The 12,393-nt window shown below is 45.2% G+C and overlaps 1 protein-coding gene across 3 annotated transcripts in view; it reads right to left on the bottom strand.

Moving 5' to 3' along the window:
* The window catches only part of LOC106577771 (neuroligin-2), a 314,603-nt gene that overhangs the window by 262,657 nt on the left and 39,553 nt on the right, over positions 1-12,393 (bottom strand). Inside the window, exon 2 of one of the 3 annotated variants that reach the window (XM_045701405.2) lies at positions 9,414-9,474. The exons of the other annotated variants lie outside the window; for them this stretch is intronic. The gene's annotated coding sequence lies outside the window, so the exon portion shown is untranslated. The remainder of the gene's footprint in view (positions 1-9,413; positions 9,475-12,393) is intronic. 3 annotated transcript variants of the gene reach the window in all.

The raw sequence follows: 12,393 nt of genomic DNA, 5'->3' as shown, positions 1-12,393 counted from the left end.
AAATAAAGAGGGAGCTGGAGGGCAGGGATGGAGAAATAAAGAAGGAGCTGGAGGGGAGGGATGGAGTAAAAAAGAGGGAGCTGGAGGGGTGGGATGGAGTAAAAAAGAGGGAGCTGGAGGGGAGGGATGACGTAACAAGGAGGGAGCTGGAGGGATGAAGTAATAAGGAGGGAGCTGGAGGGAAGGAGTAAAAAAGAGGGAGCTGGAGGGGAGAGATGGAGTAATAAGGAGGGAGCTGGAGGGAAGGGATGGAGTAATAAAGAGTGAGCTGGCGGGATGAAGTAATAAGGAGGGAGCAAGAGGGAAGAGATGGAGTAAAAAGGAGGGAGCTGGAGGGGTGGGATGAAGTAATAAAGAGGGAGCTGGAGGGGAGAGATGGAATAATAAAGAGGGAGCTGGAGGGGAAGGATGAAGTAATAAGGAGGGAGCTGGAGGGGAGGGATGGAGTAAAAAAGAGGGAGCTGGAGGGGAGGGATGAAGTAATAAGGAGGGAGCTGGAGGGAAGGGATGGAGTAAAAAAGAGGGAGCTGGAGGGGTGGGATGAAGTAATAAAGAGGGAGGGGAAAGATGGAGTAAAAAAGAGGGAGCTGGAGGGGTGGGATGGAGTAATAAAGAGCGAGCTGAAGGGGAGGGATGGAGTAATAAAGAGGGAGCTGGAGGGGAGGGATGAAATAATAAGGAGGGAGCTGGAGGGAAGGGATGATGTAATGAAAATAGAGCTGGAGGGGGGATGGAGTAATACAAATAGAGCTGGAGGGGAGGGATGGAGTAATAAAGAGGGAGCTGGAGGGGAGGGATGGAATAAAAAAGAGAAGACTGGAGGGGAGGGATGGAGAAATAAAGAAGGAGCTGGAGGGGAGGGATGGAGTAAAAAAGAGGGAGCTGGAGGTGTGGGATGGAGTAAAAAAGAGGGAGCTGGAGGGAAGGGATGGAGAAATAAAGAAGGAACTGGAGGGGAGGGATGGAGAAATAAAGAAGGAGCTGGAGGGGAGGGATGGAGAAATAAAGAAGGAACTGGAGGGGAGGGATGGAGAAATAAAGAAGGAGCTGGAGGGGAGGGCTGGAGAAATAAAGACGGAACTGGAGGGGAGGGATGGAGAAATAAAGAGGGAGCTGGAGGGGAGGGATGGAGAAATAAAGAAGGAGCTGGAGGGGAGGGATGGAGTAAAAAAGAGGGAGCTGGAGGGGTGGGATGGAGTAAAAAAGAGGGAGCTGGAGGGGAGGGGAGGGATGACGTAACAAGGAGGGAGCTGGAGGGGAGGCATGAAGTAATAAGGAGGGAGCTGGAGGGAAGGAGTAAAAAAGAGGGAGCTGGAGGGGAGAGATGGAGTAATAAGGAGGGAGCTGGAGGGAAGGGATGGAGTAATAAAGAGTGAGCTGGCGGGATGAAGTAATAAGGAGGGAGCAAGAGGGAAGAGATGGAGTAAAAAGGAGGGAGCTGGAGGGGTGGGATGAAGTAATAAAGAGGGAGCTGGAGGGGAGAGATGGAATAATAAAGAGGGAGCTGGAGGGGAAGGATGAAGTAATAAGGAGGGAGCTGGAGGGGAGGGATGGAGTAAAAAAGGGGGAGCTGGAGGGGAGGGATGAAGTAATAAGGAGGGAGCTGGAGGGAAGGGAAGGAGTAAAAAAGAGGGAGCTGGAGGGGTGGGATGAAGTAATAAAGAGGGAGGGGAAAGATGGAGTAAAAAAGAGGGAGCTGGAGGGGTGGGATGGAGTAATAAAGAGCGAGCTGAAGGGGAGGGATGGAGTAATAAAGAGGGAGCTGGAGGGTTGGGATGGAGTAAAAAAGAGAGAGCTGGGGGGAGAGATGGAGTAATAAAGAGGGAGCTGGAGGGAAGGGATGGAGTAATAAAGAGGGAGTTGGAGGGGAGGGATGGAGTAATAAAGAAGGAGCTGGAGGGGAGAGATGGAGTAAAAAAGAGGGAGCTGGAGGGGAGGGATGAAGTAATAAGGAGGGAGCTGGAGGGGAGGGATGAAGTAATAAGGAGGGAGCTGGAGGGAAGGGATGGAGTAAAAAAGAGGGAGCTGGGGGGAGATATGGAGTAATAAAGAAGGAGCTGGAGGGAAGGGATGGAGTAATAAAGAGGGAGTTGGAGGGGAGGGATGGAGTAATAAAGAAGGAGCTGGAGGGGAGGGCTGGAGAAATAAAGAAGGAACTGGAGGGGAGGGATGGAGAAATAAAGAGGGAGCTGGAGGGGAGGGATGGAGAAATAAAGAAGGAGCTGGAGGGGAGGGATGGAGTAAAAAAGAGGGAGCTGGAGGGGTGGGATGGAGTAAAAAAGAGGGAGCTGGAGGGGAGGGATGACGTAACAAGGAGGGAGCTGGAGGGATGAAGTAATATGGAGGGAGCTGGAGGGAAGGAGTAAAAAAGAGGGAGCTGGAGGGGAGAGATGGAGTAATAAGGAGGGAGCTGGAGGGAAGGGATGGAGTAATAAAGAGTGAGCTGGCGGGATGAAGTAATAAGGAGGGAGCAAGAGGGAAGAGATGGAGTAAAAAGGAGGGAGCTGGAGGGGTGGGATGAAGTAATAAAGAGGGAGCTGGAGGGGAGAGATGGAATAATAAAGAGGGAGCTGGAGGGGAAGGATGAAGTAATAAGGAGGGAGCTGGAGGGGAGGGATGGAGTAAAAAAGAGGGAGCTGGAGGGGAGGGATGAAGTAATAAGGAGGGAGCTGGAGGGAAGGGAAGGAGTAAAAAAGAGGGAGCTGGAGGGGTGGGATGAAGTAATAAAGAGGGAGGGGAAAGATGGAGTAAAAAAGAGAGAGCTGGAGGGGTGGGATGGAGTAATAAAGAGGGAGCTGGAGGGAAGGGATGGAGTAATAAAGAGGGAGTTGGAGGGGAGGGATGGAGTAATAAAGAAGGAGCTGGAGGGGAGAGATGGAGTAAAAAAGAGGGAGCTGGAGGGGAGGGATGAAGTAATAAGGAGGGAGCTGGAGGGGAGGGATGAAGTAATAAGGAGGGAGCTGGAGGGAAGGGATGGAGTAAAAAAGAGGGAGCTGGGGGGAGAGATGGAGTAATAAAGAAGGAGCTGGAGGGAAGGGATGGAGTAATAAAGAGGGAGTTGGAGGGGAGGGATGGAGTAATAAAGAAGGAGCTGGAGGGGAGGGCTGGAGAAATAAAGAAGGAACTGGAGGGGAGGGATGGAGAAATAAAGAGGGAGCTGGAGGGGAGGGATGGAGAAATAAAGAAGGAGCTGGAGGGGAGGGATGGAGTAAAAAAGAGGGAGCTGGAGGGGTGGGATGGAGTAAAAAAGAGGGAGCTGGAGGGGAGGGATGACGTAACAAGGAGGGAGCTGGAGGGATGAAGTAATAAGGAGGGAGCTGGAGGGAAGGAGTAAAAAAGAGGGAGCTGGAGGGGAGAGATGGAGTAATAAGGAGGGAGCTGGAGGGAAGGGATGGAGTAATAAAGAGTGAGCTGGCGGGATGAAGTAATAAGGAGGGAGCAAGAGGGAAGAGATGGAGTAAAAAGGAGGGAGCTGGAGGGGTGGGATGAAGTAATAAGGAGGGAGATGGAGGGGAGGGATGGATGGATGGATGGAGTAAAAAAGAGGGAGCTGGAGGGGAGGGATGAAGTAATAAGGAGGGAGCTGGAGGGAAGGGATGGAGTATAAAAGAGGGTGTTGGAGGGGTGGGATGAAGTAATAAAGAGGGAGGGGAAAGATGGAGTAAAAAAGAGGGAGCTGGAGGGGTGGGATGGAGTAATAAAGAGCGAGCTGAAGGGGAGGGATGGAGTAATAAAGAGGGAGCTGGAGGGGAGGGATGAAATAATGAGGGAGCTGGAGGGAAGGGATGATGTAATGAAAATAGAGCTGGAGGGGAGATGGAGTAATACAAATAGAGCTGGAGGGGAGGGATGGTGTAATAAAGAGGGAGCTGGAGGGGAGGGATGGAATAAAAAAGAGAAGACTGGAGGGGAGGGATGGAGAAATAAAGAAGGAGCTGGAGGGGAGGGATGGAGTAAAAAAGAGGGAGCTGGAGGGGTGTGATGGAGTAAAAAAGAGGGAGCTGGAGGGAAGGGATGGAGAAATAAAGAAGGAACTGGAGGGGAGGGATGGAGAAATAAAGAAGGAGCTGGAGGGGAGGGATGGAGAAATAAAGAAGGAACTGGAGGGGAGGGATGGAGAAATAAAGAAGGAGCTGGAGGGGAGGGCTGGAGAAATAAAGAAGGAACTGGAGGGGAGGGATGGAGAAATAAAGAGGGAGCTGGAGGGGAGGGATGGAGAAATAAAGAAGGAGCTGGAGGGGAGGGATGGAGTAAAAAAGAGGGAGCTGGAGGGGTGGGATGGAGTAAAAAAGAGGGAGCTGGAGGGGAGGGGAGGGATGACGTAACAAGGAGGGAGCTGGAGGGGAGGGATGAAGTAATAAGGAGGGAGCTGGAGGGAAGGAGTAAAAAAGAGGGAGCTGGAGGGGAGAGATGGAGTAATAAGGAGGGAGCTGGAGGGAAGGGATGGAGTAATAAAGAGTGAGCTGGCGGGATGAAGTAATAAGGAGGGAGCAAGAGGGAAGAGATGGAGTAAAAAGGAGGGAGCTGGAGGGGTGGGATGAAGTAATAAAGAGGGAGCTGGAGGGGAGAGATGGAATAATAAAGAGGGAGCTGGAGGGGAAGGATGAAGTAATAAGGAGGGAGCTGGAGGGGAGGGATGGAGTAAAAAAGAGGGAGCTGGAGGGGAGGGATGAAGTAATATGGAGGGAGCTGGAGGGAAGGGATGGAGTAAAAAAGAGAGAGCTGGGGGGAGAGATGGAGTAATAAAGAGGGAGCTGGAGGGAAGGGATGGAGTAATAAAGAGGGAGTTGGAGGGGAGGGATGGAGTAATAAAGAAGGAGCTGGAGGGGAGAGATGGAGTAAAAAAGAGGGAGCTGGAGGGGAGGGATGAAGTAATAAGGAGGGAGCTGGAGGGGAGGGATGAAGTAATAAGGAGGGAGCTGGAGGGAAGGGATGGAGTAAAAAAGAGGGAGCTGGGGGGAGAGATGGAGTAATAAAGAAGGAGCTGGAGGGAAGGGATGGAGTAATAAAGAGGGAGTTGGAGGGGAGGGATGGAGTAATAAAGAGGGAGCTGGATGGGAGAGATGGAGTAAAAAAAGGAAGCTGGAGGGGAGGGATGAAGTAATAAGGAGGGAGCTGGAGGGAAGGGATGGAGTAATAAAGAGGGAGCTGGAGGGGAGGGATGAAGTAATAAAGAGGGAGCTGGAGGGGAGGGATGGATGGAGTAATAAAGAGGGAGCTGGAGGGAAGGGATGGAGTAATAAAGAGGGAGCTGGAGGGGAGGGATGGAGTATAACGTATCCCATCTGATATGGAGGAACAAGAGAGCGAGGAAAGGGGAGAATAGAAGACGGATTGGTTTACTGGGAGAAAACCATCATAAAGAGGACTATTAAATCTGGAATACTGAGAAAGAGAGAGAACGAGAGAGAGTGAGAGAGAGACAGAGAGAGAGAAAAAGGATTGAGTGGGAGAGAGAGAGAGATAAGTAAAGTGAAAAATGAGTAAGGTGAGAGAAAATGAGAGAGTAGGAGAGAGGAGAGCTCAGTGTTCAGTAGGTGGGGGTGTTCAGTTCAGTGGTGAGCAATCTTCCCTCTAATACAATGCAATTTACAGTAACCTTTTTGGCCCATGGTGTTACAGACCAAGTAAAAAATCCTTAATTAATGTAAGCCCTTCATAATGTAAAAACGTTTTTAAAAGTCTCATGCAATGTAGACCTGCATTGAGCACCACATTTAGGATACTGTAGGCTATATGATATCAAAAGCTATTTCCATCGGAAAATGTTCGGTGATTTGCTCCATTGGTTTAGTTGGTAGGCCTACATTATGCTCAAATAGCCACAATAGCCTATTGACAACTGTCTCAAACTGTAAGGGTACAGCCTCAGTGTTCACTTTAAATGTGCGGGGGAAGTTGCACAAAAGTTCAAGTTTCTGCTCACAAGAGCTAAAATTTGCTCAGTGCCACCAAAAATGAGAGGGAACATTGGTGGTGAGTCCAAGAAAGCAGGCCTCTATTTCAGCGGAGACTCCCTATTTCTTATATAGTAGAACTACTTTTGACTAGCGCCTATAGGGTTCTGGTCAAAAGTAGTATACTATAAGGGAATAGGGTGCCATTTGGGATGCACTCTCTCCCTGCACCCTAGCTGCGTCCTTGAGGGCAGACAATAATGCTTACCCATCCCCATCTATTCCTAATATCTGCTGATGTTACCCACTAACATCTGCTGATGTTACCCACTAATATCTGTAGATGTTACCCTCTAATATCTGCTGATGTTACCCTATAATATCTGCTGATGTTACACACTAAAATCTGCTGATTTTACCCACTTATATCTGTAGATGTTACCCTCTAATACCTGTAGATGTTACCCACTTATATCTGCTGATGTTACCCACTAATATCTGCTGATGTTACACACTAAAATCTGCTGATGTTACCCACTTATATCTGCTGATGTTACCCACTAATATCTGTAGATGTTACCCACTTATATCTGCTGATGTTACCCACTAATATCTGCTGATGTTACCCACTAATATCTGCTGATGTTACCCACTAATATCTGTAGATGTTACCCTCTAATATCTGCTGATGTTACACACTAAAATCTGCTGATGTTACACACTTATATCTGCTGATGTTACCCACTAATATCTGTAGATGTTACCCTCTAATATCTGTAGATGTTACCCACTTATATCTGCTGATGTTACCCACTAATATCTGTAGATGTTACCCACTAATATCTGTAGATGTTACCCACTAATATCTGTAGATGTTACCCACTAATATCTGTAGATGTTACCCACTAATATCTGTAGATGTTACCCACTAATATCTGTAGATGTTACCCACTAATATCTGTTGATGTTACCCTCTAATATCTGTAGATGTTACCCTCTAATATCTGTAGATGTTACCCACTAATATCTGTTGATGTTACCCACTAAAATCTGCTGATGTTACCCTCTAATATCTGTAGATGTTACCCTCTAATATCTGTAGATGTTACCCACTAATATCTGCTGATGTTACCCACTAATATCTGCTGATATTACCCACTATTATCTGTTGATGTTACCCACTAACATCTGCTGATGTTACCCACTAATATCTGTAGATGTTACCCACTAATATCTGTTGATGTTACCCACTAATATCTGTAGATGTTACCCACTAATATCTGTTGATGTTACCCTCTAATATCTGTAGATGTTACCCTCTAATATCTGTAGATGTTACCCACTTATATCTGCTGATGTTACCCACTAATATCTGCTGATGTTACACACTAAAATCTGCTGATGTTACCCACTTATATCTGCTGATGTTACCCACTAATATCTGTAGATGTTACCCACTTATATCTGCTGATGTTACCCACTAATATCTGCTGATGTTACCCACTAATATCTGCTGATGTTACCCACTAATATCTGTAGATGTTACCCTCTAATATCTGCTGATGTTACACACTAAAATCTGCTGATGTTACCCACTTATATCTGCTGATGTTACCCACTAATATCTGTAGATGTTACCCTCTAATATCTGTAGATGTTACCCACTTATATCTGCTGATGTTACCCACTTATATCTGCTGATGTTACCCACTAATATCTGTAGATGTTACCCACTAATATCTGTAGATGTTACCCACTAATATCTGTTGATGTTACCCTCTAATATCTGTAGATGTTACCCTCTAATATCTGTAGATGTTACCCACTAATATCTGTTGATGTTACCCACTAATATCTGTTGATGTTACCCACTAATATCTGTTGATGTTACCCTCTAATATCTGTAGATGTTACCCTCTAATATCTGTAGATGTTACCCACTTATATCTGCTGATGTTACCCTCTAATATCTGTAGATGTTACCCTCTAATATCTGTAGATGTTACCCACTAATATCTGTAGATGTTACCCACTAATATCTGCTGATGTTACCCACTAATATCTGTAGATGTTACCCACTAATATCTGTAGATGTTACCCTCTAATATCTGTAGATGTTACCCTCTAATATCTGTAGATGTTACCCACTTATATCTGCTGATGTTACCCTCTAATATCTGTAGATGTTACCCTCTAATATCTGTAGATGTTACCCACTAATATCTGTAGATGTTACCCTCTAATATCTGTAGATGTTACCCTCTAATATCTGTAGATGTTACCCACTAATATCTGTTGATGTTACCCACTTATATCTGTAGATGTTACCCACTTATATCTGTAGATGTTACCCACTTATATCTGTAGATGTTACCCACTAATATCTGTTGATGTTACCCTCTAATATCTGTAGATGTTACCCTCTAATATCTGTAGATGTTACCCACTTATATCTGCTGATGTTACCCTCTAATATCTGTAGATGTTACCCTCTAATATCTGTAGATGTTACCCACTAATATCTGTAGATGTTACCCTCTAATATCTGTAGATGTTACCCACTAATATCTGTTGATGTTACCCTCTAATATCTGTAGATGTTACCCACTTATATCTGTAGATGTTACCCTCTAATATCTGTTGGTGTTACCCACTAAAATCTGCTGATGTTACCCACTATTATCTGTTGATGTTACCCACTAAAATCTGCTGATGTTACCCACTAATATCTGTAGATGTTACCCACTAATATCTGCTGATGTTACCCACTAACATCTGCTGATGTTACCCACTAATATCTGTAGATATTACCCACTAATATCTGTTGATGTTACCCACTAATATCTGTAGATATTACCCACTATTATCTGTCGATGTTCACCACTAATAAACGATGGGCCTCGTGGTAAAACTATGGGCATTTGTTGTTGTAAATTATTATAACAAAACAGCAGCTAAAGGATAAACAGCTATAATAAACCTTGGATACAGTTTCTCCAAGACCTCTTATCTTCTCTCCTCTTATCTTCTCTTATCTTCTCCAAGACCTCTTACCCTCTTATAGCCTGGTCCCACATCTGTTTTCTCCTGTGTTAGCTATCTCCTATGGTCATTGTCATACCAAACAACTACAGGAGTTGGCTGTACAGCTCAAACAGATCTGGGACCAGGCTAACACTCATAGCACCCTATTCCCTATGTAGTGCACTACTTTTGACCAGGGCACTATAGGGAATAGAGTGCCATTTGGGAAAAAGTCATGAAAGTTATTACACTGGCCCTCATACAACCCTCATCCTGATCCACAGTCAGTGAAGCATCTGCAGGTTAACATCATCACCTTTCCCCGAAGAGGGTAAATACCAGCTAATTCATATTTAACTAGAGGCCATCTTGACACGACACTACTTTGACCGGTCGTACTTGTGGAATAGTTAGCTTGTTGAAGAGCAGGGTGAGAACTATGGAGAGGCCTCACCAGGACCAGGGATGGTGGTTGAGGCGCTCTGTACTTACCCTGGGTGACTGATGTCTGGGCTGAGTTGCCAGTGTCTGCCCCTGTAGTTCTGGAGCTCCACTGGAGGAAATTAAGAGGTAGGTAAAATAGAGTTTAGAGACCATGAGGATATTAAAGCGGATTATAGGAATAAGTAAATTAGTCCTGCACAAATGTTTTACCTATTGTGGAAAACCTTTGTCAAGGTGTAAGACTCTTTGTCGACGATTCTGTCAAGTTCATTTTCTTTCAAAAGATGTCTGTTTGGGTTCACAAAATACACTTCTGTCTATACCCTTTACTTTATCAGTGATAAGCCTCTCAAACACTAAAACCAGACAGGACTCAACTCCCTTGGGTTGGTGGATCTTGAACACACAGATTCACATTCAATCACATTCACACTTCACTAACCACTTGCTCGCCACAACACGTTCCATGAAGAAAGGTGTGACTTCACAATCTCTGTGTAATATATCATCACACAAGGCCATAATCCCATGTCCATGTGTGTATAGGCAAACAGGAATGAGCTAACACGGCCAATATATACGGAGGCAGTGAGCAGCAGTGCTAATCTAGGATCAGCCCCCCCCCCCCCCCCCCCGCCACGGTCATATACTCATATCCATTATGATCTAAAAGCCAAAACTGATCCTAGAACACGAGTCCTACTCTGACACCCTTTATAAATACAAGCCCGGATACAGGACGTTAATCCAGGAACATGGCGCCAACACTTCCCCTCTTCCCTCCCAAAGACGCCAGCCCGCTACCTCATCCAAAACTCATAAACATAGAACACTGACTAATAACTTTAATAGAGTGGTACGACTAAGAGCTTGACAAGCCATTAAAGCCTGAAAAATGAATATGGCCGCTACTATAAGTGTAATACTAATAGGTTCACCAGCTGGGAGGGAGAGTGCTGCTGAGGTGAAGACAGCTGGCTCAGCCTGACAGCATCGACCATGTGACGATGAAGGGGAGCTGAGATTCTCATATAGTACACAGGTGGATTGGAGGCACTTAGATGCCGCTAACCACAGATGTAGGACAAGATTACTCTCACCCTCAGCAATTAGAGATCTGAAAAATATTTGACCCTGTAGCGGTTTTTAGGGGCAAAACAGGGGCTATCTGTGGTGTATCCAACATAAAGACCGATTCAGAGCGATCATATAGACATGACACGGTACTCAATTCCACATGATATATCGTCCTCACTTGGGGCTCCCGAGTGGCGCAGCGGTCTAAGGCACTGCATCTCAGTGCTAGAGGCGTCACTACAGACCCAGGTTCAAGTCCAGGCTGTATCACAACTGGCCGTGATTGGGAGTCCCATAGAGTGGCGCACAATTTGCCCAGCGTCATCCGGGTTTAGCTGGGGTAGGCTGTCATTGGAAATAAGAATTTGTTCTTAACTGACTTGCCTAGTTAAAAAAAGGTTTAATAAAATACATACAAAGTCTCTTGTGTCTTTCACATAGTACATTTCTATCTGTCTAGAATTGATTGTTCTGTACCAGTGAGTACAAACCCCTAAAGCTCTGTGCCCTGCTTATTTGAATGGCAGGAGTAATAGGATTAATTGCAGAAGGTTCCATTGGCCAATGCCCAGGGTTTTCCAACGATCCCTCCCTGCACCAGTTGCTGCTCTGTATCGACCGATCTAGCCGAGTCGTTGTTTCACTCCCCTTTTGACACAAAAACGAGAGGGAACCGGACCTACTTTCACATTTAGGCTTCAAAGAATAATTGGGATTTAAATCACAGGACTGCTCTCATTTTTGGACGGTATCATTACATAGATTTTACGCAACTAGCAAAGACTGATTACTGGATGGTAATAGAGAAAGATAATAATTAATATTTCAGGTTATTGGACAGTAATGGACTGGTCTGAATCTGAAGTGAAGCAGCTTCAGTTGGCCTAGATTTCTGTAAAAAGCCAGTCAGCCAGCCAGACAAACTGACAGCTATGATGCCATAACAGGAATGTTATGGCATCTGTCACTAAACCCCTCCTCTCATCTCTCTCGCTGCACTGTGACCCTTGACACCAAACTTCTGCTTCCTCTTACTGCCATGATGCGCCGGAACACGGCCAACATTCTAGAATCGAGTCTAATTGAAGCTTTTCATTATGTCAGAGATTATAGAGATAGATCATAGCTAACACTAACAGGAAATAGCTAGCTATATCTGAAGGATTACTGAGGTTCAGGTCTTGATATCGTTATTATTGAGCTTTAGATAACAGCATAGTAGTTGAAACTATCACCAGTCAACGTCTAGTTGAGCATGGAAAATGTCAACTCTGATGAAAATCACAACTTGAGTTCATACTGCAAATATAAATACAATATATAGACAAAATGTGGACCCCCTACAAATTGGCGTCTTGGGACTCGTCTGAAGTCAGTACAACCGATCTGCCAACTTCTGTCTGTAGCGTCCAAACAGTTTGGGCTACACACTAATATGACCCCTCTGTGTAAAGGTGAGACTCTCACCAACACGTATATACTCTCACCAACTCGTTTGCACTAGGACACCCACAGGCCTCACAAAACTCATCTGAATGTCCCACGGTACCAGCTTAGACTGTTTAGAGCCAAAAATAGGAGGTGCACATTTTTTTATTCTGGTCTTTCTTCTACCTCTCAGATATATGACAGACACTTCAGAACAAACTTCCTTTAGATTTCTTTTGGGGGGGGACTATCTGTTGTTTCATGAAGTGAATCTGTTATTCAATGGTAATAGCAGTAAGGCCAAAAAGAATTTTTCATCAAATAATCCCCAGTCCTTAACGATTACAAGCATACCCATAACAGGATGCAGCCACCACTATGCTTAAAAATATGGAAAATGGTACTCAGTAATGTGTTGTATTGGATTTGCCCCAAACAAATGGACAAAAATTGCTTTGCCACATCATTTGCAGTATAACTTTAGTGCCTTGTTGCAAACAGGATGCATGTTTTGGAATATTTT

The sequence above is a fragment of the Salmo salar genome, chromosome 18 (assembly GCF_965601325.2).
Source record: "Salmo salar chromosome 18, fSalSal1, whole genome shotgun sequence".
NCBI lineage: Eukaryota > Metazoa > Chordata > Actinopteri > Salmoniformes > Salmonidae > Salmo > Salmo salar.
Note: the sequence above shows the minus strand (reverse complement) of the source record. Positions and strands in the feature narration are given on the sequence as shown.